Below are 22,449 nucleotides of genomic sequence, written 5' to 3'. Positions count from 1 at the left end.
GTACTAGATGGACAAAGAATATAAAATATCTGCACATTTGAAAACACAGAAAAACGGCGATCATTGAGTAAATGTTCTGTGAACTCCCAAAAATGTGATATGTGGGAATAAAGTAAGACTCGGAGAGCAGTGTGGGTGGGCAGTGGGAGGGCAGGCAGGCAGCCTGCTGGAACACAGATTTACAGAGAGGCTTAACTCTAACCCAGAGCATCAGCTCAGGAGCCCAATGGAGCACCACAGAGAAGACAGACAGCCTTCCACAGAAGTGTGTGCCGTGAGCACCGAGGCAAGACAGATGCAGGAGGCCTTCAGCAAGGGCCCTGTTCAGCGCCATTCCTCCATCAAAAAGGAGCCCTGCTGACTGAATGGCACTTCCCATGTCTGAGTGCTATTAGCTAAGAAGCCATCATGTCCCTGTGCATTTTCGCCAGTTTAAAATATTAAATAGCTAAAGGTTAAGCACAAATATAAACGATTTTAAGAATGAAGTATTTTAATAACAAACCTTTCCAGTTGTTTGTGTGTTTTCTAGACCTAAAGAAACCAAAGTGGTTTTCTTCCACGTGGAGTGTTTAGATTTTCGTCTGTGACACATGCCAGGCCCACAATCCACTTCTGCGCCCCAGATCTGAGGAGCAAGTCTGAAGAGGACCCTGGTATCCATTTCTTCTGGCAGAGCGCACTCCCCAGCGCTCTTGACCCACATTCCACCAGAGTTATTAGTCAAAGTAATAGTTTATTTTTTTCACCAGAAAAATAAACCCTGATGCACTCAGCACAGCGGTTCCCGAGCTGCCCTGGGCTTTGTTTGACTTGGGAAGTGCTCTCATTATGAAAAATCATTCAATAATGGATGAGGAGTCTGTGAAAACTTCTCCCGCACAACATTAATCTACTGGGTTATATGGCACTGCCACTGAAAGGGACCACCAAGGGTTATCTGGGGTCTAGCGAGGGCCAGGGAGGGGGTGTCTGGAGGGAGCCAGGCCCCATGGCAGCCCTCCATCTGCTCCTGAAGCCCAGAAACCGAGCAATGGCAACTGGCCTTTCTGGAAACACAGGTTGTGTCTGCTTCAGACAGAAGGCCGGTGATCTGTCATGTGCAGGGGCTCCCAAAGTGCAGTCTCAGGCCTAGGTGTGGCCAGCACAAAGCCTGTAAGTGTCCAGGGTTCACAAACGCACACTGTGTTGTTTGTTACCAAGCGTGGTCTTCACTCTCGAGTCAGTTTGGGACTCACACCCTGCAGGTTAGGGGTAAGGACCAAATCTGACTCAGCACAAGGCTGCTGGCCTTTGAACCTGGGCTTGAAAGAGCCACCATGGCACAGCCCGCTGGAGCGGGGTCACAGGCATCTCTACCCGAGTCCCCACTTCTCCTCAGCTGCAGTCTCCTGGGGTCCTGGTGATGTTCATACACCTGTCTTCCTCCACGTGAGCCTCAGGGGACACCCTGGTGGGAACCTGCACCCAATTCCTGCTCCTGATGCAGACAGTGAGCCACATGGACGGAGGTCTCCTGTACTGAAGGGCTTTCCCAGAACCCCACTCCTCATAAGGACAGGGTGGCAGCCATCCCGGGGGCACCCCTGAACTCTGGGAAACAATGAGCTGATTCCTCCCAGACAGCCGAGTGCTGGGTCTGGGTCATCTTCCTCTTCCTTAGCCGTAGTCTTTGGATGGTGGGAAGCCAGGTGACAGGACAGGACTGGCTCTTCCTAAGGACCTTCACTCCCCCTTGGCCTCCAGATACATCCCCACTCTCCCAAGCACCAGGCCACACTGTGAAAAGACCCTCAAGGCCTGGAAAAAGCCACAGAAGGCAGACGAAGTCCCGGGTCTGGATGCACCTGCCAAGCCTGGGCTGCTCCCTGTCGGTTCCAGCAGTCACTTCAGGCTGCTTTGGGCCAACAGCTACAACCGTGGGCCAGGCTGGCCAGGGCCCTCCACAGGACACAGAGGGGCAGCCTCCAGGAAGACATGGCTGCCTGGGCCTCCTGCACCTCAGCCCTCCGCCCAAGTTCCACGGACACAGATCCAGAGCTTGCTGTCTGATTTCTGTGGAGTTTCCCACAACAGATAGCATAGTGCGTCAGCAGTACTCTCTCACACGGAAAGAAAAACTTCCCACGATTGCACACGTTCATAATTAAATGTAGGTCTATGAATGAAATCATGGGTTAAATTCATCATGAAATGAAACTGAAGGAGGGTCGTGTCAGGATGAGTGACAGATAGCAAACTTTTGGGTGAAGTCAAACCAAACTTTTGGTGTGGACACCAAAGCTGAAGGCTCCCGAGTTGAAACCTCCGGGGTTCTGCCTCACCAGTTCCCTCTGAAGCTCCCACAGGAGAGCCATGTCCATGACACCTCTTCCTCTCCACTCTAGCCTCCAGGACAGGGACCAGGGACGTGGGCTACTGCAGCGTCACTGTTGGGACTGGTTAAGGTCTGGTCGGGGACTCTCGCTGTTTCTCTCTGGAGCTGTTTCCATGGGAGGCTTGGGGGCCCCTGGGAGCCCCAGCACCCTATCTCGGGAGAACCTGGGAGCCTGGCCCTGTGTCTCAGGAGAACCTGAAGACGTAGTTTAGCTTTTGCTGTCATTGGTCTCATGGAGAACAAGGGGACAGGAGCCTCTGCATCCCAGAAGGCTGTGAGGATTACAGTGGTGGCATATGTGGGACCCTCGTGCAGCCCTCCTCGATGGCCGTGGATAACAGCACTGTGTCTCCAGAGCTCATGGCAGACGCGGGGCGGCTCAGCCTTCTGCTTCCCTTTCCCGTCGGGGAAGCCGAAGGCTTAAGTGCTTTTGTGTTTAGCCATTTATAAATTGTCTCTGCTCTAACATTTCTAAACACAATGGGGAATGTTTAGCTTTTCCCAGAGTGACATGGGGCTCCAGGATTGCCAGGGTCTCGGCTGCCAGCTCGGAGGGTCTGCGTTCCCACGCGGGGGCCACGGGCAGTCATTAGTCATCGCTGGATTGCGCTTTGTTTTCACTGAGGGCTCTTCTGCTCCTAGACTCTGATTTCAGATCCAGGATCTGCAGGCTCCAAGGGCAGAGCTGGGATGCCATCCCCTGCGCCAGGCGAGACCAGCCACACTGTGCTCCGGCCCCGCTGGGCACTGGCACAGCCCTGCTATCTGCCCCTCTGCTCAGCTGCTGGGGCGCCTGGCAGAGTTTCAGTGAAAACAAGGAAGGAAGGGGCACTTTGAACGTGAAAGAACAGGCTCCCCTCGGAATCGATGAAAAATGGTCCTAAACACCCCCGTGGAGGTGGGTGCCGGGTAGCTGGAGAGAGATCGTGGTTTCTTGCAAATGATCTGCTCAGGAGAACCTGTTTGGAAGCGTGTGGTGACACTTCTTCCTCAGATGAAAACTAAGCATCTTTTTTATGTTATGATAATTGCAGCATTTACTTCATTTAAATAAAGAAAAATATTGCACTGTGATTGAATTTAAACTACGAGGAGACTTTCACCTCGGAACAATTCCACAATGTTTTAACATATTAAGATGCAATTAGTAGGCCTGGAATATTTCCAGAGTTTGGGCTTGTAATACTTTCTGAATAATTCCTTTAAAATGTTCTCTGTCTTATTATACTTTCCTATTGCTTCTATAATGACTTTAATTATGGTTTCTGGTGGGTGTCTAAGTTGGGCACAGGATTTTGAAAACGCAGGGCCGCTGCTCCCCAAGGTAAAAGCAGTAAGTTACCCGAACACCAAGTACGCGGATGATTTTGACAGGTCCCTTGAAAAGAGCACTTCATGATGTGATGCATTGACGCTCTTCACCGCAGACCCCCATTTCCATAATATACAGAGTGTTTAGTGATAAACAAATTATAACCTATTAGCAAAAAAAAAAAGCAGATTTTAATTTTAAAACAAAAATTCACAATGCGTATTTACATAATGGGGAGGGGAAAGAGTCTCCCAAGTGCCGATGTCACGAGCCTATTGAGATATTTGAGTCTTTAAAATCCTTTGCCTGCAGGAAGATGCCAGTGTCCCTGTGTCAAGCCTGAGTCAGCGGTGAGTGGCAGCTGAGGAAATACAAATTCCACGCAGGTGACCAATTTCCTAAAGAAAAGCTGAGTACTCTTTGGATGTTTTAGTACTGCTTATCTAGCATTTTAACAATCTTCTCATTCATTTTAAAACTTAAATGAAGAAGATCAAGTTCTGAACACTGGAAAAGCCAAAAGATGCCCTGGCATCCTGGAGCAGCTGGATCCATGTGGCTTTGTCATCTCCTGCTGTCCCCTTCTCCTTTCCACTCCAACGGGAAATGGCACCCATCCAGGGGAAGTGAGGCAGGGTCCCTGGACAGCTCTAACTTGGCATGCGTCCCGACAGGGGATCTCTCTGTCCCTACAGGGGATCTATCTGTTGCCCAGTGCAATCCTGGGCACCTGAGGGTCCTTCTGTGGGCTGCAGGCAAGACGCCCAAGCAGAGGCAGAGCAGGCTGCCGGCCAGACCTGGGGCAGGGAGGGGTCTGGACTCACATGCCCCTGCTCTGCCTGACTCCTCCTCCACCTCACTCCACAGTCTCCCCACTCCGTCCCCTACGCCTACCTCCATTCTTTTCCATTGCTCTTCTGTGTCTCCTCCACTTGCCCCTTTAGGCTCTGAGAACAGACAGTTATTGGAAACATCAGGGCGGCTAACCTGAACTTCAAATCAAGGCCCGTTGCTTATCATACGCTCTTTTATGAAAAACCCGTCTACAGCAGAATATGGACTCTGATGACTGCCACGTGTCAAGCATCTGGCTTGGAGTCAATGCTTTGTGGAGTTTCCACAGACCAGTTCCGTCTCACAAGCAGGGTGGGGCTTCTGGGACTCACAGATGTCAACTGACTTGGGCAATAATGCAGAGCTACCAAATAGTGTTTATCAAAAGAAGAACTCAGGCATCCTTCAACTAAAAAGCAAATTTGTGCGGTTTTTACAATGACCTTCCCTGCAGTGGACCTGCTGTGAGGTTTCAAGTTCTAGAACTCAATGCTTTCACACACTTTCTAGATACGGTCTTGCGTGTGTGCATAATGCAGATCAAACCTTATCGGCAATTTTCAAATAAAAGGATATTTCATGCCAATTTCACTTAGCATAGAACTGGAAAGGTGAAACAAAAGAAGGGACTGAGTTCTGATCCGTCCCCTACACCTACCTCCATTTTTTTCCATTGCAGCTTCTCACCCCAAGCAAGGAGCAGCTGGCTGTGTTGTTGGTGATGGGGAGACCAGGGCCCATGACCAAGACCATGTCCTGCAGGGGGGGCCCTGAACCTGCAGGAGGGGGCTTCTTGTGCGGGATGATTTCATCACACAGAGACACACTAGGGTCTGGAGAACAGGCAGAGGAGCAAGAGTGACCCTGTTCCTCCCTTGCTGGCGATGCTGTGCTTTGCAAGAGGCCAGAGCTCCACCACCCCACACTAAGCAGGAGGCCGAGGTGGTCCTGACAGGGGGCCTCCCAGTGATGGTGCCAGTCCTTGTCCAGTCCTTGTCCTGCCATGAGCAGTTCTGAGCACCTGTCAGGCCTGGCCAGTGGATGGACTGTGGACTCAGGAGAGTCTTTATAAGCAAGAATCAAGATTCTACCCAGAGTCAGCGAGTCCCGAAGGCCTTGACAGCCAGATGTGTTGCGTGGGTCATGCAAGCCCAGCTCAAAGGGTCTGAGGCTTCTACTCCCGACAAGAAAAGTTGCTGACCAACCCTGTGACACATGCAGGTCATCATGTATTCCCCGTCCAAATACACTAGCGTTGTCTAAGCACAGTCGGGACTCAGCATGTAGAGTAACTCTTAAGAGTTTAATGACTGTGCATAGAGTCATTAAAGTTCTTTAGCTGAGTTCTTTAGCTGAGAAGGCTCAGGGACGCAGGGTTGGAATTTCCAAAGTGCCTTTGTAAGTAGGAATGACAAGGTGACTTCCCATGTGTTCCTGAGGTACAGGAGAAAGGGGCTCTAGCCCTAGGTGGGGAACCCTGACCCACATGGGCTTACAGCTTCACCTTGCTTCTGAATTTGTGTCCGAGTGATGAATCAGGGATGTTTAAATTTATAAAGTTTATACTTTGTTATAAAAATACTCAAGGGAGTATATGTTTGGTTAACTTGGATCTGGTAGCAAAGGGCCTCTGACTCTAGGCACTCCCTGGGGGCTGATGTCCTCACACTCATTGCTCCTTCCTTTCCACACAGGGGACAGGTCCAGCGCCTGCCTGCCTGCCCACAAATCCACCTGGAAGGTGACATCCAGGTTTCCACACAGGGCTGTAAAAGTGGGCCTCAATGCTCTGAGTTGGAGTTCCCCAAAAACTCCAGGTGGAGTCTGTCAGACCTGGGGATGAGGACAGGTGGAAGTGCCACCTGGTCCTGGGAACACTTCCCTGGGTGGGTGACAGTGGAAGGTCACTCCGTGCCGGTCCTCACCCTAGGTCCTAACTCCTGGACTGCAGGAAGGAACGGGCACTCAGCACACTGATATCTTGGGTCAACAGTCCATAAACTCCGGAGAACTCAGTGAGCTACGATCCTAACATGCAGCGGTGCCCAGTGGCCTGCTTCCCTTACCCCCAATTCTCCTTTCCTTTGGGTCTTAATCTCCTCTATCAGCACACGTGGGCACAGCCTCTGGCTCCGTTTCGTGAAGTAGAATATCAAATTTTATGGTCAGATTTCTCTACAGTTCTTCAGGTAAAGTACTTTTAGCATCATCGGGGTTGTTCTGAGACTCCTTCTCTGAAATGCCCAAAGCGTCCTACAGAACCAGCCTTCTCTGACCTGTGCTGGGGCCCAGGGCTGAGCTGTCAGATATACCACCAACTCTGTCTTCCTGATGACTCTGTGGCCAGTAGTTTGGTGGCCCATTTTGAAGATGATAAAATTGAGGCTTTGGCTACTTAAGACACTTGCCTGAAGTGGCAAACCAAATGTTTGCCAGATTCTGTGTGTCCCTCACTCCAGAGCCCTGACTCTGAACTCTGTGCACAGCACCTGGCTAATGGAGGCCTCGATGTGTGGGGACCGACAGACAGCAGGCCGCGGGCGAGGGGGAGAAACCCACCTGCTCCTCCCTGCAGGTCCTAGACACGAGAACCAGCCACACACATCGAAACAGACGACTGCCACAAACCTACCGCGTCCTCAGGGTCTCTCCTCAAGGTTCTGTGAGGCAGAAAAGAAAATTATAAAGAAAAATAAATCCCCAGAGGGAAGGGGCTGCATGGGAAAAAAAAATAACGGAAAGAATCCAGCTCGTTTGTGCACGTTTCCCGCCATACTCCAATCATGGTGGGGCGCCACTGTCACTCCACTCCCCAGCTGCCAGTCAGGCCCTGCTCAGAATCATCCCCGTCATCAACACAACGTACGTGTTACTAAATAGGCATCCATTTCTCCTTAAAAAATCCCAAGGTGAACACATCATCCTGTAGCTCTACCCAAGCAGCCCCTTAATAAGGGCTAGGTATGATGGAAGAAAAATACCAGACTCACGGCTCACTGTGACAATCAGCATCAAGATGTTAGCAGACAGGTGGCTGTTTCTTTAGCCTCTCATCCCCTAGGCACAGGCTTGGAAGCATTCAGGCATTTGGGCCAGTCCACAAACTGCCGGCATAAAACAGAAGCACAGCAGTAAGCAGTTTGAGAGACTGCGGCAACTCTGGGTTGGAAGAGGAAGAAACACTACCCCCCATGGCCCTTGATCTTGTTCTGTACCCTCCTTGGTCAGCCCTTAGAGTCCCACCAGAGTAACCCTCCTACTTCCTCTCCATCACGGTGTTCCCGCCCTCTTGCAACCCCCCCACCTCTTCACCCCATCACCTCGATGCAAGGCAACCCTCGAAGAAGATCCCACGTTCCACTCCTGCCTGGGAGTCACACACATTGGCCTGAGTTTGGATTCTTCCAGATTATAGTGTTGAGGGTGCTTTTGTCTGCTGACCCACGGTGCCTAATCTTCTCACAAGTTCAGCATGACATTTACGGTGGATGTGTCAGGGCGTTGGGGAATGCATTAAGCAGTGTTGCCTCAATACAGCACGTACCAGGAGCTGCCCCGCGCTGCTTCAGGGGAGCAGTGGTCAAGGAGAGGCGGAGCCTGGCTTCGGTGGAGCCCAGGCTTTGCCGTCCGCACCAACAGAGGAGGGCTGCTGTCAGGTGCCTGGCACCCAGGACAGCAGCAGGCAGCAGGAGGGCATGGTTTCTCATTGGTGGTCCAGGGATATTGGTCTCTGAGAAGGTGCTACTCCAGCAGAGACCAGGAGGAGGTACAGGGGCAGTCCTGCAGAGAACGGAGACCGGAGCATCTCTAGCAGAGAGATCACCAGTGCAACTCCCCAAGATGGGAACGTGTTCATTAAATGCAAAGGCCATTTTTATTTTTCACAGTGTTCAATATAATGGTGTGGCAGAGATTTGCATATAACTCTGATGATTTATTTAGGGAAACTTATTAGAAGTAAAATTTATGAGGCAAAGTTCAAGAATACTTTTCAGGCTTTTCATTAATATGGCAACACCCTCAGTTAATCCAGGGTTCACTTTTCTTAATTTGCTTAATCAAGCATCCATGTATAATAATTCATGTTTCACTATATCATAGATATAAAGAAATAATTCATTTAAAGCGATAAGCCCTCCTGGCTCTATATATGGCTGTGTGATTTACACGTACTATCTTTTTATTCTTACTAGTGCAATTAAGTATTTTACACAAGTTTATTGACAACTTGTATGTCTTCTTTGGAAATTAAATATTCACAGCCTTTGTTGGTTATAAATTGGGGATACTTTTCTATATAGTTTGTGGGTATTTGTATTCTAAGACCGTAAAATTTCCCTCTAAAACTTGGAAGAAGACAGGGATGTCCTCTTGTGCCGCTTCTATTCAACCTAGTACTTGAAACTCTAGCCAGAGCAATTAGAGAGACGAAAGAAATCAAAGGGATACAAATAAGAGAAGAACACAAACTATCATTGCTTGGGGACACCATGATTCTATACTTAGAGGATGGAAAAACTCCACCAGAAAACTTCTAGAATTAACTAATGAATTCAGCAGAGTAACAGTATATAAAATCAATACCCACAAATCAAATGCATTTCTATTCATCAGTGATGAATCCTCTGAAAGAGAAATTAGGAAAACTACCCCATTCACAATAGCATCAAAAAAAATAAAATAAAATACTTTAGAATCAACAAAAGAGGTGAAAGACCTCTACAATGAAAAACACAGAACACTAAAGAAAGAAATTGAAGACGACCTTAGAAGATGGAAAGATCTCCTATGCTCTTGGATAGGCAGAATTAATATTGTCAAAATGGCTGTACTACACAAAGCGCTAATCACATTCTATGTGATTCCAATTAAAATCCCAATATCATTCATTATAGAAATAGAAAAAGCAATCATTAAATTTATTTGGAAAAATAAGAGACCCAGAATAGCCAAAGAAATCCTTAGCAAGAACAGTGAAGCAGGAGACATCACAATACCAGACCTTAAATCATACTACAACACTTTAGTTAAAAAAAAAAAAAAGCATAGTATTGGCACCAAAATACACATGTAGACCAATGTTACAGAATAAAATGGAAGACACAGAGACAAACCCACATAAATACAGTTATCACATACTAGACAAAGGCACCAAAAACATACATTGGAGAAAAGATAGCCTCTTCAACAAATGGTGCTGGGAGAACTGGAAATCCATATGTAGCAAAATGAAACTCAACCCCTATCTCTCACCATGCACAGAATTCAACTCAAAGTGGATCAAGGACCTGGGAATAAGTCAAGAGACTCTGTTCCTAATAGAGGAAAAAGTAGGTCTAGATCTTCATCACATCATATTAGGCCCCGACTTCCTCAACAAGACTCCGAAAGCACAAGAAATAAAATCAAGAATTAATGAATGGGATGGACTCAAACTAAAAAGCTTCCTCTCAGCAAAAGAAACAATCAATGAGGTGAACAGAGAGCCTACATTTTGGGAGCAAGTTTTTCCCACACGCACGTCAGATAGAGCACTAATCTCCAGGATGTATAAAGAACTCAAAAAACTTAACACCAAAAATCAAGCAACCCAATCAATAAATGGGCTAAGGAGCTGAACAGACACTTCTCAGAAGAAGATATACATGCAGTCCACAAATATATGAAAAACTGTTCAACATCTCTAGTGATTAGAGAAATACAAATCAAAACTACTCTAAGATTTCATCCCATTCCAGTCAGAATGCCAGTTATCAATAAACATTGACGAAGGTGTGGGGGAAAGGCACACTCATACATTGCTGGTGGGACTGCAAATTGGTGCAACCCATCAGGACAGCAGTATGGAGATTCCTTAGAAGAGTTGGAATGGAACACCATTTGACCCAGCTATCCCGCTCCTCTGTCTATACCAAAGGACTTAAAATCAGAATACTGTAGTAATGCAGCCACATCAATGTTTATAGCAACACAATTCACAATAACTAAACTATGGAAGCAAACTAGATGCCCTTCAATAGGTGAATGGATGAAAAAATCTGTGGCGTACATACACAATGGAATATTACTCAGCATTAAAAGAGAATAAAATCATGGCATTTGCAAGTAAATGGATGGAGCTGGAGAATATCATGCTAAGTGAAGTTAGCCAATCCCCAAAAAACCAAAGACCGAATGTTCTCTCTGATAAGTGGATGCTGATACATAATGGGGAGGGGGGAGGCATGGGGAAAAAGGAGGAACTTTGCCTGGACAAAGGGGAGGAGTGGAGGGTGCATGGGGGCAGGAAAGATGGTGGAATGAGATGGACAACATTAGCCTAGGTACATGCATGTCTGTACATGTGGTGTGATACTACATTGTGTACAATGAGAGAAATGAAAAGTCGTGCTGCAATTGTGTACAGTGAACCAAAATGCATTCTGCCGTCATATATACCTAGTTAAAATTAATTAATTAATTTTAAAGATCTTTAAACTCCATTTATATTTTCTAACTTGTCATGTACCTTCTACCTTTCGTTATGCTGACAAGATCATTTTACAATGTCATGATGTGAAACCTCAGTGTTTACCTTTGTGATTTGCTTTTCCCTCTGCTATTTGGAGTGGTTTGACTCACCCTGGGTAGAGTGTTCTGATTTTGACATTTAACACTAATCTGTCTCTAATGGAGGTCATGAAGGAGAAGAGGGATGTATGGTTTTTATGGTTGGTTTTGTTGCTTTCTGTCCACCGGTGTCCCCAAACTCTTCATTTTTTTTTTTTTTTTTCTCTCTCTCTCTCTCTCTCCTCCAGCCCTGGAACATGTGCCCTTGGATTCGGGAGGACCTAAGGACCTCAGTCACAGACCTCTTCAACCAAAACCACTTTTCTTAAAATCCCTTTGTTTTACATATTGAGGACACCTAACAAGACTTGGGGACGTGAGCACACTCCTGCCCCGTGCTGCTTTACAAAGCCCAGCAGCTCTCAGGACAATGCCAGACACCCAGGCTGAGTGCCGCTCCCAGAACCGGATGGTGGGTGGAGCCTTCCCAGAGCTTCCCACCCCAGAGGGCTGTCAGAGAAGTGGTCCCTGGTGGCGGCATGGTGGCACACACCTGAAATCCAGGGACTTCGCAGGCTGGGGCAAGAGGGTTACAAGTTCTGGGCCAGCCTCAGTAACTTAGGGAGGCCCTGTCTCAAAATAAAAATGAACACATTGGATGAGCTCAGTGGTAAAGCTCCTCCAGGTTCAAACTCCAGTATCAAAAACGAAAGAAAAAGAGATGGTCCCTGGTGAAAAGGGAAACATTAATTTACCTTTCCAGGTCTCCCCCAGTGGGAGCAGACTTGCTATAGGGCCTTTCTCGGAGTCGGATGGATCATCACAGATTTGTCCGGGAGGAAAGCCATCATGAGACGTGGCTGGTGGGAAGCTTCCCTGACCTGTGTCTGGAGGCTCAGGTCTCTGAACGGAATGCCTCCCATACATGCAGCAGAGGCTGGCCTGCCGAGCACATTTGTTCTGGCAGTTGGTGATGGGACAAGGAAAACAGATGATAACTCTCTATAAAATTTCAAATTAAGGATATGGAACATGCCCTTATTTAGTAATCTTCAGATATTTTATATTGTAACAAAAGTACTTTTTGAATATGTATTTAAAGGGCTGGGGTTGTAGCTCAGTGGAAGAGTGCTTGCCTGGCACGTGTGAGGTCCTGGGTTATATTCTCAGCACCATATAAAAATAAAATACATAAAATGAATATGTATTTAAATATATCATGGGAAATGATGTGCATTCCTTGATAATATTGATTAGCAATTTGTACAAGGGATTATACTACTCCTTCAAAGACAGTAGTCTTTCTTCCTCCTCCTCCTCCTCCTCCTTCTCACCCTCATCCTCCTCCTTCCTCTCCCCTTCCTCTTCTCCTTCTTCCTCCTCCTCCTTCTTCTTTATTTTGCTTAAAAATTAGGTTTTTAAAAAAAATATCTTGGGAAATTTATTTTTTCTTCATATTATCAAACAAGCCATTAGGAAAGTTCATGTTGTGTGTCCAAAGTTCTTGTAATAGAATTTACTAGCAAGGCAGACATATTTTAAAATAGATGAATATTAACATACATGTAACTTTATGTCATGTGTCTTATCAATGATTAAAATAGCATACAAGTTAATATGGTTTGCATGCAAAAGTATACATAAATTTAAAATTAAATTGTTGTATATGCAATTGGAGATAGGTATAAATATAGAATAAAAATCTCCAATCTCCTTATGGATGTATTCTGGCCATCACCATAAAACCCCTCAAAATCATAACCACATTTGATGTTTTATTTATCATGCGTTTACAGTTACCATGATTTTTCAAAAATCAAAGTGATTTGAAGTTCTTGCTTGAGGTTATTACTTTTGAGGTGGCTATTCAATGAAATATGTACACAATGGAGTCTATTTTATCACTTTTCTCACCCCTGTTAAAAGTACTTGAAAATAATTGAAATAATATCCCTGAAAATCATCATGGCTGTAGGGCTGATGGTCCTGTGAACCTCGTCCTGCCTCTGCAGGCTCCAGAACCCAGCTCTGCCTGCTGGGTTGACCTCTGTTTCTTCTGTGGCTGTCCCTACCCACTGTCCCCATGGACCTCCCTCCTGCCTGGAGGTCTCGGTTGGGAGTGGGGTCTGGTTCATCACCAGGCTCATCTCATGGGACACTGATGACCCCAGCACACAGGGCTCTCCCTGAGGCCCCTCTAGGGCCTCCAGCCCCCAGGCACCCCCCCACTCATTGGCACACCCTGTCCTTTCACACAGCACCCTGGTTTCCTTGAGGAAAAGTGGAGTCTTAAGCCTCCAGTCAGTGAGTCTCACGCCTCCCTGGGGTGGAGCCCATGTTCTGGTTTCTGACATCGGCTCAAACTTCAGTGAGTGGCGAGGAGAAGGCCCCTATTTAGTTCAGCTATCAGCCCCTCAGGCCCGCCTGATCCTCTGTGGCTCAGTAGCTCCTGAGGCCCAGCGACTCTCCCAGGTGCCACCCCAGGTCACAGGGTTGCCCTGAAACCTCCGGTTCCCTCTCCCAAGACACGGGGAGCCATTAGGCCAGGTCTGGCTGTCAGGGTGTGAGGGCAGGAAGCAGGGCTGCCCCCGTCTTCTCTCCCTCAACCCCAGTCTGGAGGGGTCTCTTCCTGGTATTGGATCGTGTAGGCAGAGGTGGGAACGTGGGTGGGTCCTGCCCTCCTCCTCTCCTCTGCAGAACTCCAGGTCTCGCTCGCCTTAGTGCCTCCTAAAGGGCTTCTGCACCATCTCCAGGCTGACCACGTCCAGACGCAGCTGGCCCATCTAAGATTTCCCTGGGGACACAGAAGCTCAAGTCTGCTCTCCACCAGTGTAGCTAAGATTTAATGAAACAGACCCTAATAAAAATATTTTAATATCACAAAATAATGCCTCCCCGTGAACTCGAGGACCTCTCTCTCATTAGGGAAATGAATAAATGCAAATGGAGCCTACTCTATTGCAGAACTTCTGCCTCCACAGAAAGCCCCCCCTCCCTGGAGAAGGATGCCCTTCACGTTAGCGTGAAGTCCGCACCTTCCACTCATGGCAAGGGTCTGAACAGGTAGTTTCCATTTTCACATTCTAGTCCACGGATTCATTCAAACAATGACTTAAAAGGCATTCCCTAGAGAAGATGGAAAGCAAACAAAAAAATCATGCATCTCCACTGAGACTTATTAGAACACACATCTCAGACTGCTCCTGTTCTGAGAGTCAACAAATATCTTCAGGAGAAGTTTAATTTGTGTCCAGTGGGCCACAAATGGCAGTCTGCAGAAGTAGGAGTCACGGTACAGGAAAAGCCTACTCGTGTCTGAACACATCAGTACTGCGGTCCTCATACCCAGGTGTTCCACCTCTCCAGATGCAACCAACCGCAGATAGAAAGTACTGGAAGCAAATGGCCAGTATACTGGACATGTGTGGGTTTGTTTTGCCAATATTCCCTAAGCAGTGCTGTATAACAACTCTATTTACTTGGCATTTATATTGTAGCAAGAATTATAAGTAACCTAAAGACGATGTATAGTGCACAGGGGGATGTGAGTTGGTTGTATGAAAATACTACACCATCTTATATGAGGAACTTCAGCATCTTCAGGTTTGGGTTTCTGAAGGGGTCCAGGATCGACTTCCCACAGATTCCCAGGGAGAGCTGTGTTCTCTTACAGGGTGGTGAGTTGTACAAGCCTGGGATGGGGAGATCACAGTATCCCCAGCGGCTGACTGTGCTCTAGAAAGCCTGTGAGGACATGTGCGACTGTTTGTCCTCAGCAATACCTGGGATGGGAAGCTCCTGAGCCTTGTGCTTCCCATAAATCAACAAAAGAAAGTTGCACAGCACTGAATTATGGAGCAGAAACGCCCCCCTTGCTGGTGTCTGGTCTCGGTCTCTTCCTTGCAGCTGATAAAGACAGCTCACATGTCCAGTGAGGTTTGCATTGCAAATGCTCTGGAATTGTTTCTTCTTCTTCAAACCCCCTTGCTCCGGAGGGGTTTTTCCCTTCTGTATTTGCTTATCCTGATGTTTCCCTTTGCATAAAAAGCAATCCCATAATCCTGTGGATCAAAGAGTGCCGGGTTTATTGACTGACTTCCTGGTGTCAGAGGTTAGAGCGCACTGCCAGACACGGGGGATATTAGAAAATAAAAAGGGCTACAAATATGAAAGCCAGGGATAAAATGCCAGCACTGAGAGAAATCTCCAATGCTGTAATAATCAGCTGCAGGAGATTTTATATGCAGCCCTGGCAGTCAGTCCAATAATCTGAAGAAGAAAACAAATCGCCCTCAACTCAGTAGATCTGATCCTGATCAGTGCACCGCCATCCTGAACAGCAGCAGGGAGAGGACTGAATACATGGTGCCCAGGGACCGCTTCCCCACGAGAGCCCTGGAGATGAAGGTGTCAATTGGCTTGCCCAAGTGCATGCCACGGTGGTGCTGCAAAAATGCTCTAAATACAACTGGACTAAGGAGCTGTAGCCCAGCCGGTGAGAAGCATGGCATGCCCAGTCACCATAGAAGGACACAGGAGACTGGCTCAACAGTTTGGGCAGAAGAAATCTGAACACCTGTCTTCGGACATTTTAATTAATCTGATCAGATCCTCTAGGTTTGCTCTCTGGAAGCTTCCAGCACTTTTTACAAGAGCCCACATGCCAGGCCAAGGGGACAGGGAGCACTGCCATGTGCCCTGGGCACGCTCTCCTGTTTCTGACCAGCCCCAGCACCTTCCCAGGCCTCAGTGCCAATCAGCCAAGAAATGAGGACATCTTCAATCTGCAGTATGCTGCGTGTGTGCTCTGCTGTGCCTGCAGATATGTTTGCGCAAGGGTGTGCTTGTGCACGTGTTTATGGGTGTGTACATCTGCATATGTATGGATATATCTGTGTGCTGTGCATATTATATGCATGTTTGTTTACATCTGTATACACTGTTGTATTTGGGGTATTGGTAGTCCTATGGGAGTGAGTGTGAATGTGAGTGTGTACATAAGTTCCTGCTATATATGTGCACCTGTGTGTGCTCATGTGGGGGTTATGTGAACATGAGTGTGTTTGTGTACGTGTTTGAGTGCATGTTGAGTGTGCACACACACTTGGGGTTGTTGCAGCACCAGCTGCCCTCAGCATGTGGTGACAGTCGTGTGTTTGGTAGGAACACCAGCTACCAGTCAGACTTGAGGAGGGAGTTCATCTCAGGGGAAGAAGCCTCCCCGGGTCTTTGGTGCACACACACCTCACTCAGCCCCACACACATTCTGAGTGACAGACGGCCTGCTGACCGCGGGAGTGTGCCCACACTGCAGGCAGGGAGCTTCTCGCTCCTAGACCTTGCTTACAGTTTGTCTAGTTAGTTTTTCCCCCTAAACTCAGCTCCATCTGTCTGCCATCCCTGAATGCCCAGGACGCCCCCAGGCAGACGCACAAAAGGACTGGTCAGAGCAGTACCTGGAAATTGCTCCTTTAGAACTTGGGGCAATGGAGGGCAAGGTCACTTCTCGTCACCATTATACCTGAGGACCCAAGGTGCACCTAACTCTTGCTCTGTGAGCTGGAGCAAGGGCATGAAGGGGCTCCCTCCCCGGCCTTCCCCTCCTCTCCCTTCCTCTTGGGCTCCACCTCCTTCTCCCCCAGTACTTCTTCCTTTCCCTCCTCCTTCTTTTCTTACTCCCTCTCTCCCTCCCTCTTCCTTTCTGCCTCCCTCCCTCTTCCCTCCTCTCTCCTCCCTCTGTCAATTCTACAGAGTTTACAAAGTAGTTACTGGCCCCAGAGCTCATTCCAGATTTTCAAGAAGTTTGCTTTGACTTACAGATTGGCTTCTTCCAAACACATTTAAATCACTCACCAAGATTATTAGAGTGAGATGTTTCATCTATGAAACCAAAATGTCTACCTTCTTTTAACAAAGTGCACCCCTGGTTCCTCTGGGTCTGTCACCTGCTGTGCCATCCACCAGATGCATGGCACCAACCTCCCCGGGATGCAACAACCGTGCTCCATGGGGCCAGTATCCTCTCCCGCAGAGTACTCCAAGGGAGTACTCCCATTGCTAGGGGAAGAGCATGGCTCATCACTGTGCCAACCCCCAGGAACAAGGCATTTGGGACTAATGTTTGAACCAAGGCCTGAGTCTGCTGAATCAGAACATGCTCACACACGAGCTATTTCCGGATATGCAGAAAGGGTTAAAAGAAGTCTCAGCTTCTTTGTCCCAGGCCTCCAAGGGTTCAGAAAGCGACCAGGGTATAAGGAGCCTTGGCTGTGCCTGCCCTGCTGGATTCATGGCTGGGGATACTGAAAGGCCACCCATTCTAGGTTCTATAACTCAGGGGACACCCAACTCACTGGACAGAGCATGGCAAGCCATCCTGCTTCCAGGTGCCCTGGCTGCCCTTAGCCGACCCTTCAATCTCCAGATTCTGCATTCCCTAGGAGGGACAGGAACAGGCCTGGGCCCTTGCAGGAAACTCCTCACCATCTCAGTATGGGGCCTTCCCAGAAAGTCCTCTGGTTATCCTGAGAGCTACACATGAGGAGGGGGAGAAGAACTGGGTCTTCCTAAGGCCACTTAAGAGCAGTACTGCAAGTCCACTTGCCTGCTGACCATCTCCCCAAGTCTCAGCATCCACCTGCATGCCACCTGAAGCTGACAGATGACAAAGACTAGACCTTGTCATTTACATCCACAGGACCTAGTCCACAGCTGACACAGAGCAGAAGGTGCATGGACACTCTGTGGGTGAATGGAGGAACGAATTCATGGATGAATGGACCAATGCTACCTCTTTATGTGCCCCATAAGTTGCTGAGAACATTAATACAAAACAAGCTAAAATTAGAAATGCAGCCCTATTAACACATCTCAGTTATATTCTGCTGAAAATAGCAATTTTGGTTAAAATTTGCATAACATGTGGAGTAGTCTACTGAATTATTTACAAAGCATTCAATTTAAAAGTAATTAAAAATGTTTATAGTAAATAAAGATTTGAAATCAGCAACTTGTTCCTCTGCTTGTCTTTAAACATCTTTTCTTGTTAAGTTAATATTTTAAGACTTGGTGTACATCATGCAATTCAGGGTAAATCCAAAGGTATTTGACTTACCAGGCTGTTCACTTTGAGTCTGCAGGCATTTCTCAGCAAGATGGGACTGAAGAGGAGATGTTTCAAGTGACCTGACCATCTAATGTCACTATGTCAGAGACAGGCATGTGGTAGTTCCTCTCTCTCACCTGCTTGTCCGGGTCTGTGACTCCTCAAATTGGCTAAGAGGACCTATTTCTTCAATCCCACATTTCTCTACCCGCTGCTCTGTGGCTTTTACAGAATGTTAATCAGGACGGTATTCCTAGCACCCTGTCTGTAGAGGAAGTGGGGCCATATTGAACATCTGGGTTGTTGGAAACTATGAGCCACTGTGCTTGGTGACCATTTAGTGGATGCCTCGTTCCAGGCGCTGGGCCTGAGTGTGCTCACTGAGTTGGGTTTTCTTGTGTTTGTAACCCCAGATTTAAACTCATGACAGACACTACTTCATGGTCAATAAATGCTGAGTGGCTGGATTTAGACAGGAATGTTTCCTTGTGAGAAAAGTAACTACTGGCCACTAGCTAGTACAAAGGACAAATAAATCTGGATCCTGAGAAGGAGATCCCAGATGATTCTCTTCTGAGATTGGTCAGTTCTGTCTTAGCTTGCGTTTCTGTGCCTCTCCAGGCAACCTGGGGTCCGAGGAAGGAGGCTTTATTCTATTGCTTCTAAATCAAGATGAGCCTGTGGCTTCCTGATGTTAGAATGCAGATTCTCAGGGAAGAGCAGAACATCCTCCTTCCAGCTCCAGGCAGGAGATGGGGCTGGCTGGCTGGTCTCGCAGCAACCCTGGGGCAGCAGGTCAGTGGAAGGCCTGGCTGAAGGAAGCCTATGTGGATAGGATGTTCCTGTTTCTGACTCAGAGGTGGAGAAGGAGGTGCTAGGGAGCTACTGCAGAGGAGCCCGTCAGGGATGAGAAGAGTCACCAGGAGAAACTCAGTGCTGTGTTCCTGGGTCAGCAGCAGCCTTGGAGTTAGCAGCCTATTCAGGGTGCACAGGCCTCCTGGAGGAGCCGGGTCAGATGGTCTCATCAAAGGGCGAACTTCAGACCTAGTCTGGGGCCAGGGCAGTGAAGGCTCCTCCCATTGTAAATGTCCTTAGGGCCACTAGGAGAATCCAGGAGGAGGAACAACCATCATCAGCCTTTGTGGTCTCAGTACAAAAGGCGCATGTCAATACCAGGTCCAGCAGTCTCCTAGGTGTGGTGTGGAGGGCATGTCCAGGGATGTGCACATCACAAACAGCCAATGACTGGTTCCTTGGTGTCCCTGAGATGTCTGGGCCAAGAGGTAGAATTTGTTTGAAGCTCCAGCCTGCTTGGTGGCACCTGCAGCTTGTCCTGGCCAGGTGGACATGGGCAGCATGGAGGATACACTACAAACTCTCTCACGCAGTTGTGCACACTGACTGTCACTCACGGAGCACATCTGCCTGTATGAAGCACCGGGAGTTACGGGCAGCTCGGCCATTCTGTACACTTCTCACATCTCCCTATCATAATATGGACAAAGATGACTTTAAAGCACATCTGACACTTGATATCATTTTAATATCAATGGACCAATTCGGCTATCAAGCACACAGTCCTAACATATACTACTAAATGCTGTGGTTTTGTAAATGTCCTGTAAACCCCATGTGTTGAGGGCTTGGTCCCAGGTAGTTCCACTGGGAGGTTGTTGAAACTTTAGAAAGTGGAATCTAACAGGAAGTACTGAGGTCATTGGAAATGTGCCCTGAGAAGGATTGTAACCATCTCCTTTCCTCTTTTTCTTTTGTCACCTGGACATGAGGTGAGCAGTTTTGTCCACCATGTGCTCCCCACCATTGCTATCTCATATTCATACCAAAATCTTTGGGTCACTGATCTTAGATTAAAACATTCAAAAAGTGAGCAAAGGTAACCTTTAATCTCTATAAGTTCATAGCCTCTGATATTTCATAATAGTGGGGGAAAGCTGACCCAAAAAAGTGCCAGGAATTGGGAATGGTGACTGCAGCTATACCTGATAGTGTAGAGGAGACTTGAACTTGATTTATGGGAGAAGTTTGGGAAAGTCTGAAGAGAAGAATAGAGATCCCTGGAATCTTGTGATCAGGACTTAATCAGTGTTTCCAGTGGGGTATCAAAAGACCACAATGCTAAAAAGAATATGGACAGTAAAGGCTATGCTAATGAGGTTTCCTATGAAAATGTGGACTTTATTGGAAAATGGACTAGAATCCATGAAAAGAAGAAAGTATATGAATATGGATGAAGGACACTGAGTTCAAAATTTTTAATGTTTATCCTTCTGGGATTTGGTATTGCTCTGGGCCAATCCTTCCTATTTATCCCTTTGAATAGGAATATTTACCCTGCAACTATCCCACCATTATATCTTGGAAGAACACTTTTAAATAAGAAATAAATGTAGTGATTGAGCAACTTATTTTAAAAAAATGGTGCTTGAGACACACTGGCTTTTTTTTTTTTTTTTTCAGTCTCCTGTGTGCCCTCATGGTCTTCAATTACAAGGCCAAGCAGAGGAAGGCTTTTGGTCCTGAAATACAGTTATGACCACTTACAGGTCAGGTGGTCACCAGGCTGCTGCTGTTTATAATTGTGTTTTTATTAGTGCATTATAGTTATATATAATAATGTTGTTCATTGTGACATATTCACAAACTGCATAGAATTTAATTGGCTTCCTTTCAATTTCCTCCTGCATCCCCATGATCCACTTGCTCCCTGGTCTTGATCCTATCTATTTATTTATTTTTCGGTGGATGCATTACAACTGAACACAAAAGTGGGACTCATTGTCATATATCATACATGCATGTAGCATGTTGATTGATTCCATTCCACGGTTTGTCCCGTTTTTCTCCCCCTTTCTCTGCCCCTTGTTCCCCTTCTTTCCCTCTATTTCCAGTGGGGTCTCAGAAGACTACAATGCTGAAAGGAAGGTGGACATCATGAGGACTTTATCAGAAAATAGACCAGGAATCATGAAAAGGAAGAAACTATATGAATTTGGATGCAGGACACAGAGTTTGGGATTTTTAATGTTTATTTTACTCTTCATCCTTCTATTTTCATGAGATCCTCATTTTTTAATTCCTTGTTTCTCTCTATCATCTGGATATGAGAGGAAACATCCAACCCTTGACTTTTTCTGGCTTATTTCACTTAATATGATGTTCTCCAGTTCCATCCATTCACCCCAAAATGTCATAATTTTATTGTTCTTGATGGCTGAGTGGAACTACATTGTTTATATGTACCACATATTTTTTATTCATTCATCTATTGATAAAAACCTAAGATAATTCCATAACTTGGCTGTTGTGAACTATGCTATTATAACAATTTGAGGACAGGTATTACTGTAAGCTGATTTCAACTTTTTTATATAAAAACCAAAGAGTGGTACAGGTGAGTCATGTGGTGGTTCCATTCATAGTCTTTGATGCTTGTTACACTAATTTGCAGCACCACCAACCATGTTTTTTTATTATTTCTCCCTGAATCATCACCAGCATGTATTATTTACATCCTTGAATGTGTCATTCTACCCTGAAGGAGATAAAAATCTCGGTGTAATTTTGATTTCCATTTTACTGATTGCTAAGGTGTTTAATTTTTTTTCATGTATTGGTCATTTGGATTTCTTCTTTTGAGAAATGTTTGCTTAATTCATTTGCCCATTTACTTATTACCCAAATGAGTTTTTTGTTGTTGTTTGTGTGTTTGTTGTTAGTACATTTTTAGTTCTTTATATTTTTTGAGTATAAAATTTCCAATCAGAGGAGTCGCTGGAAAAGATTTTCTTCTTTTCTGTAGAGTCTCTCTTCTCATTCTGAATTGCTACTTCTGCTAGACAGAAGCTTTTTAATTTTATGTTGTCCCACTTATTGATTCTTGGTTTTATTTCTTGAGCTTTAGGAGCTGCATTAAGGAAGTCACTGTCTGTACTTACATGTTGGAGTATTGACCCTGTGTTTTTTTCTAGAAGTTGCAGCATTCCTATTCAAATTCTTAGATTTTTGATCAATTTTGAGTTGACTTGTCTGAAGGAACATGGATAGAAATCTAATTTAATTTTTCTACATATGGATATATAGTTTTCTTAGCACCATTTTTTTAAAAGGTTGTATTTTTAACAACATATGCTTTTGCAATCTTTGTCAAGGATCAGATAACTGTATCTATAATGGGTTTGTCTCTGCCTTCTATTTTATTTCTTTGGGGTGTGTGTGTGTGTGTGTGTGTGTGTGTGTGTTTTATGCCAATAC

This window comes from Marmota marmota, unplaced genomic scaffold (genome assembly GCF_001458135.2).
Source record: "Marmota marmota marmota unplaced genomic scaffold, marMar, whole genome shotgun sequence".
Lineage (NCBI taxonomy): Eukaryota > Metazoa > Chordata > Mammalia > Rodentia > Sciuridae > Marmota > Marmota marmota.
The sequence above is the reverse complement of the archived record's forward strand: the minus strand, read 5'-3'. Positions refer to the sequence as shown.